This window comes from Leptosomus discolor, chromosome Z, assembly GCF_034619465.1.
Source record: "Leptosomus discolor isolate bLepDis1 chromosome Z, bLepDis1.hap2, whole genome shotgun sequence".
Taxonomy (NCBI): domain Eukaryota; kingdom Metazoa; phylum Chordata; class Aves; order Leptosomiformes; family Leptosomidae; genus Leptosomus; species Leptosomus discolor.
In genome coordinates this window covers 28994368-29001727 of record NC_141419.1, presented here as the reverse complement: position 1 = coordinate 29001727, position 7360 = coordinate 28994368, and the positions used below count along the sequence as shown (strand labels likewise).

Genomic DNA, 7360 nt, shown 5'->3' with positions numbered 1-7360 from the left:
TTCTAGCACAAGAGCTTCACCTTCCCATAACATAAGCCTTGGCAATGGAGGAGAGGAGGAGAAGGGTGGGAAATGTTCTGAGATTCAGTTTGTTCTCCTGTCATTTCTCAGTTGACAACACAAGAGTGGCCATTGCTTGACAGAATGGTAGCAGAAACTTTTGGTCAGTTTAAACTTCAGGTTTCAAACACCCAGGAGACCTTTCAGGACCCACGCTGGCCTTTTGCCATTACACAGCTCAGTTCTCCTGTCTTGGTGTTTTCCTGTCTCCAAAGGCTGGCAACTAATTATTCTTCTGTTGCATGTTTTAGCTCCTCTTCTATTACAACCCCAACTTCAAGAGAGATGATCCTCAGCTGCTTGAGAGGTGCAAGCAAAGAGCTGGCCGCAAGAGGAGAGCTACAGCTGCGTTTTCACAGGGCCCACCTTTGAAGGAAAATCGCCCCACAAGAAGCCCAGATGTGCAGTTGAGGGGGGCAGATGCTGCTGTCAAGCCTCACGCCCCCTGCCTTTTACCACCACAGTGCAGCCAGGCTGCAGGTGGCTCCAGCAAGCTGCTCCTTCACCAAGCCAGAGCGTGTCCCCCACAAACAACTGGGCACCTTGCACACGAGGACTGCGGCTTCCCACCCTTCCACCCCTGCAGCCAGGGAGAGCAGCTCTGCAGACCTCCAGACCTGCCTTGCCTCCCTTCCGGCACCCATGGCTTCCCATGCTTGTCCATGCTGGCGGCAGCCTCTGCTCTGGCCATGCCAGGGCCACCACATGCCCAAATCCCAGCCGCCCCTCACTGTCCAGCCTGCACCTGCAGCTCAAACCCTGCTAGTGCAGGCAATGGGCTGGAACCCCACCACCCATTAGACTCACTCAAGCAGTCACACTAGGTACCCAGCCAGTAGAGTGTCAGACATCTGGGAATAAACTGTCGCAATAAGAAACCCATTCTGGCTGTCCTGTCCTGTTTTTACAGCTGAATCCCAGACTAAGTTTATATGACACCAGTCAAACCAGGAGCAACGGATCCACAAGCAATTACAAAATTTCTTGTAACAATCAAGCTCAGATTCTAAGAAATCCCAGATCTTTCATCTAATTTGAGAGCTTTCCAAGTTTACATAAAGTCACATCGAAGCAAACCGAGGTGGGAACATGAGTTCAAATAAGGTTCAGGGGTGAAAACAAGCTTCCTACCCAAACCTGTCTGGGCATGGTTCTAGACAACCGGCTCTAGGGGGCCCTGCTTGAGTAGGGAGATTGGACCAGATGAGATCCAGAGGTCTCTGCCAACCTTAACCATTCTATGATTGTGTGATTCTCAGAGATCATATCTTGCTTTACAGAGAGGCATGTTGCCTCTCTCCTCTTCAGACGTTTCTAGCAAGGGTCCTTCTTAAGCCAGGAGCTCATACACAATAGTTTGGGTTGTGCTGGTTGCATTCAGATCCTGGCTCTGCTTTATGATGTTGAAAAATTCTGAATCTTTGTAATACACAATGAAAACGTGAAAAAGATTGTGTTCAAAAGATGCTCAATACAGATGTGACTTAGAGATCACTGGAGCCTTCCTGAAAGGCTCTGAGTCATCTCTGCTGTGAGTACTCCTGCTACCAGCTACAGCAACACAGGGCAGGGTGCTGTGCACTGCCCTGTACCTTGCAGCCGGGAGGCTGTGTTCCTGCTCTGGTGTTCCCAGCTCAAGGTGCTGAACCTTTGTGAACACAGTGGGGAAAAAAATCAGAGCTGTCAGACAGGGCCCTTTTGTGTCATACTGCTAAAGAGAGAAAATCTATATTTTATAGAGAAACCGTCCATTCCCTTCTTAACGGAAATATAAAACTGGGACTAATCCTATACTTTTTGTAAACGGTAAATTGAGCCCAAGTGCAGATTACTTGTCACTTTCATAATTATTACAGGAACAGCTTTTCATCTCTAGATATTTCTCCCTGAGTCCAGCAGAGCACCTCTATGATGTCCTAAACCTGGTGCTGATATATAGTGTCACCAGTATGTGACTGGACATAAAAGCTATCTAAATACTGTAATCTGTTCTCAGCCGACAATAACACAGCACACATGCATCTTTTCTGCTGTCTGTCATGAATCATGATTTCTGACAAGTACAGGTAAAAGGCTTCACAACACTGCATGCAAGAGGATGTTTGTTGTGTTGGGTTTTTTTATCCATAAGGGAATGATGCAGGCATACTTCTGCAGCTGTGACCTCTTCCAGTCATATAGAGGGAGCTAAGGGAAATATTTTCTGTTTAAAAAAACCCCGCGATGTTCATAATTCCTGGGTTCTCCTATTAGATTAAATTCTTTTATTAGATTCTTTAATTATAAATGAGTGGTGATTCTTACCTGGAAATCAGTTTACGTTTTACATGTGAAGCAATGATTAAATAGACCAACATTTAGTGGTTTGGTAGTTAAGAAGTGTTCAAAAACTGACTCTGCTGAGGTTCTAATACTAGCTTTTCTCTGGAGATAGATTTCCAATGACTAAATTAAGTTTCTGGTCAACAAAAGAAAAAAAATAGACATTTCTGTTAAATTATTAACAGGAAGTCATACATGTTAATACTGTACACTACTTTTGCAGCAAGAAAAAACCAAGAGTACTTCTTCAAAGGAGTTTTGAATTTATGTAATGATTTGTTCTTCTAAACATTACACTCATTCAAGGCAGCTTTCAGTGGTTACATTATCTCAAATTTTAAACCAATGCTGCAACATCTTGAAGACAACATTTCAATCTAAACCAGATGCAGTAACAGGTTGCCTTGTGATCGAAAGATTCAGATTATTGCCTTTAAAAAACATGCTCTGCAAGCCTTTATTTTATTTCTTTTGAAAATAGACATTTGCTGGAGTGTCTGTCACATGATAATCTGTTTTCATGGGAGATTGCCTTTATAAAGGTCTGGAGAGCCACTGAGCTATTCTCTTTAGAAAACTCATACTTCCTATGACACTAAGTAGGGCACCAAGTGATATCAGAGGTCAGATATGCTTCATCTTTTGCTGCTAAATTTTAATTCTCTCATCAGTGCTTCATATATTATTCCTGAAGTTGTTTTGTTTCTCTTTCACAAAGTATCTCCATTCCTCAATAATCACATCAGACTTCTCCAATTTGTTGTTTCCCACTTACAGTCTTTAGGTTGAGTCATGTCAATATGTTACCATGTTTCCCAGTGAGATGACATTCTGCTCAGTTACTTGACTTTCTTAATCACATAAGAAAGGCCACAAATACGGACTTTTTTTTTTAATGTTATTTTTATTTATGGAGTTTAATTTACTGAGATGAATTCTAGATAATCATAGAATGATTTGGGTTGGAAGGTACCCTGAAGATCATACCTGGGCAGGGAGACCTCTCACTAGACGAGGTTGCTCAAAGCCCCATCCAACCTGGCCTCGAACACTGCCAGGGATGGAGCAGGCAAAACTTCTCTGGACAACCTGTTCCAGTGCTTCACCACCCTCACAGGAAAGAATTGCTTCCTAATATCTGACCTAAATCTCTTCTCTTTCAGTTTGAAACTCTTACCGTTTGCCCTATCACCACGCTCCCTGGTAGAGTCCCTCCACATCTTTCCTGTAGGCCCCCTTTAAGTACTGGAAGGCTGCTAGAATGTCTCCCTGGAGCCTTCTCTTCTCCAGGCTGAACAACCTGAACTCTCTCAGCCTGTCCTCACAGGGCAGGTGCTCCAGCCCCTCGATCGTCTTTGTGGCCCTCTTCTGAACCTGCTCAAGCAGGTCCGTGTCTTTCTTGTGCTGAGGGCCCCAGAGCTGAGCACAACACTGCAGGTGGGGTCTTACCAGATGAGAGTAGAGGGGGAGAGTTACCTCCCTCAACCTGCTGGCCACACTTCTCTTGATGCAGCCCAGGATGCGATAGGCTTTCTGGGCTGTGAATGCACATTGCTGGGCTGTATCCAGTTTTTCATCTACCAACACCCCCAAGTCCTTCTCCCCAGGGCTGCTCTCAATCCACTCGTCACCCAGCCTGTATCTGTGCTGGGGATTGCCTTGACCCAGGTGCAGGACCTTGCACTTGGCTTTGTTGAACTTCATGAGGTGTGCATGGGCCCACACCTCCAGCCTGTCAAGCTCCCTCTGGATGGCATCCCTTCTCTCCAGCACGTCCACCTCACTGCACAACTTGGTGTCATTGGCAAATTTGCTGAGGTGCACTCCATTCTACTGTCCATGTTACCAATGAAGATGATAGATAACACTGGTCCTAATACCGACCGTTGAGGAATACAAGAGTTGATCCATCGTTCCCAGAGGAACTGCAATACTGGGATGATTTGTGAAGCAGAGGGATCAAGCTTCGAGTCCAACTTCAATGCCCAAAAATCCATTGAGTATAAAGTCCTCTCATCGAGGATGTATCAGATATTAAACTGATAAGAACAGATGGTACACTTGATCTTAACTAGAAGGCCAAGAAGAGATCTTGATATTGTAAAGCACAGACCAGTTGAAAATCAAAGCATTGCTCTTAGTTTTGCATTCTATTTTTCCTGGATACTCTAAACTTCTTTTACGATTATTTCTGATGAGTTGCGTATTCTGTTTACTGGATATGTATATAGGCCTTGCAACTCATCTTTATTTTGTATACATTGAGATTATTTGGGTGTTTTTAATAGTGATACAGTTTCAGTAACAACTTTCAATAACTTTTGCAGTTCAGCCTTGATACAAAGGTAAGAGGAGATTATTAAGCAGCAAGGCCATCCTAAATCCAGCATCATTAAAATAAATAGCCTTTTTTTGTTGTTTTCGGGTGTATTTCATAGGATGGATATGGATGTGTAACTCAGCTGGGCTCACCGTGCAAACCTTCATTTTTCCTGGCTATCACACCTTGTGAGACAGCATAAGTATTTGTTGTTATATATGTGAAGATAAGCAAATTTTGCAGGTACTGAGGAGTGTTTTTCACCAATAAATGGTACTGATACAGAAAAGAATTTTCTTAATGAGAAAAGGCACATGTACAGTAATGTATATCATTTTCCAAATAGAAATACAGCCTTTCAAAACAAAAATGTGTGTGGTCTCTGAAATCCATCCTAGATAAAAATGTGCATAGCCATAGCCAAAGTATGTCAATTAATTCCTCGCTGGCTTTTCTTTGAAAAGGAAATAAAATAGCAAGTACACAGAATGTGGAACAAATTACTGGCAACATGGAGATAAATCAATTATTCACCATTTATTACAAAATAAAATGACAATTCATAAATATAGGGTATGCTAAATGCCTAAACTATGACTATTACACATGAGTTTATTATATTTTGCTTTTAAGAGAGGCCCTTAAAAGAGAGGGTATAATTTTATGTGGAAAATTTACTGGGGGAAAATTTCCATTCCATTTTTGGTGACTTCACGTGCCGGAGATTTCACTCTTCCATAAAATTCCTCTGGGATAATGGAAATTTTTCACATTGAATCATACAAATGTTTGAAAAGCCATTTCTGCATGAAATGTCATGCTCTGCAGTTCTGGTCAGACACTTAAGAGGAATAGTGGTCACATTTTAAATTTGCCTTTTGAATTAAGATATTGGTAAAAGTGAAGAAAAGATCATTATCTAGACCAGCTGGCTATTGAAATGCTGTGCGTTTCTACCTTACTGCAGGACTGGAAAAATTACAATAATTCTTTCTTAAAGAAAGGAAACAGTCTTCCTGATACTCCAAGGAAACCTTAATATATGACATATTTGTGAAGGGAGTGAGATGATTTCACAGAGCCTTGTCTGCTGATAGATCATCTGGCACAGTGTGAGCTGCTGATAAATTCCTTGGGTAGGAGAAAGATAGGGACGTACTGTGATTTCAATTGAGAAAGAAAAGATGGAGCCCGGCTTTCATTTCTAAAGATTTTACTTACCAGACATAAGTCTCGAAAGAGATGATTCCTTACTCCTTACTCCTGCTTCTGAGATGAGAATTTTTGCTTTGGATCAGGTGGGGGAGGGATGCTGCAAATCTAAGGCAATATCCTCATTCCACATTTGTCCCTTTTCTTAAGGATGAAAAGCCAGAATACCATGAAAGGATCCTAAACCCCCTCTTTCTGGACTGCAACATGCATTCTCTAGTGAAAATAACTTGCTCAGAGTCAGGCAGCAAGCAGAAAGGGCCATACTGCCTCTGCTAGGCAGCAGAATGGATCATGGTGTGTATAGTGTTGGAAGACAGACATGTTTCTAGGTTGTAGATATGCTGACGACTTCTCCAGTCCCTGGAGCAGCAAAAACATGTCTGAAAGCTGTCCTCCTGGCTTCCTCCTGCCTTGGCTGCAAGGCCTGTGCTGCATCTCTACAGGACATGGTTGCAAAGCTCAGTTCTGCGTTCTGAGACAACAGCCAGCTTTAAGTGACTACAGGAAGTCAACAACTTTGCGTGCATGTAAATGCCTGACTCATTGAAGGGCAGGAGGTGGGATACAGTCTGTGACGACATATTGGAGCAAGCAACATTTTTAACGTGGGAAAATCAAATGATGTAAGAATCAGCCGTTTACATCAAATAGTTGTTTTTGCAATCTCAATTCTTTATGTTGCAGTTCATGCTCTAAATAACTGAATCAATCTGTTGAGGGAACACCAAATTTGTATGGAATTAAGTTTCTCTGACTTTGCTGAATCACAATAATCCTCTAGTTCCTCAGTTTCGTCACTTAATCTGGGATTTAACATATATGTATAAAGTATCATGGCTCAAAGGTAAAGCAGTACTTTAAAGCAATCACTCTGGTTATTAGGGGCTCCAAGTGATGAAAGAATAGAAAAAACCTAAGTCATACAGATTAAAGATTTTCTGAAGTCTTTTGAATTGGCTGGACTATATCTCCAAAAGATAGATGGTTTGAACAGACTTGCAGACATATTTTCTTCACAGATTTTAAGGCTTCCCTGAAATTGTAGCCTCTCTCTTTATGAGAACATCAAGAAATTCTAGGCTGGCTGGTGTCAGAATTGATTTTTCAGTGCTGAACAGAAATCTGTGGTAGAGTGTAAGTGAACAATAGGCAATGACCTGCAAGTGGACAGCTTTGCAACGCTTATGCTACACATTTTGCTGTTCCTGGGACTGAAGAAATGACAGCAAAACCAATCAGGTAATGTCCTGGGTTACAGCGTAAAATGTGCCAAAAGAAAAAAAATATTCTATTACCATCTTCAGGAGCTGTTGAGACCAGGTGGGGCGGTGCTCCCTGCCTCCCCCCTCTGGACTGTCTCCTGTCAATGGGCACAACAATGCCTTATCGCCTGACCCATCGATAACTCGCTCCTGGGCTATCTCCTGTTAATGGCCCATCAAG

At 42.5% G+C, this 7360-nt stretch overlaps 1 non-coding gene across 1 annotated transcript; it reads right to left on the bottom strand.

The window, feature by feature from the left end:
* Window positions 1–4282: 4282 nt before the first annotated feature.
* LOC147413246 (U2 spliceosomal RNA) lies at window positions 4283–4473 on the bottom strand. The gene has a single exon (XR_015184100.1). It is a non-coding gene; the product is annotated as a U2 spliceosomal RNA (small nuclear RNA).
* Window positions 4474–7360: the final 2887 nt, after the last annotated feature.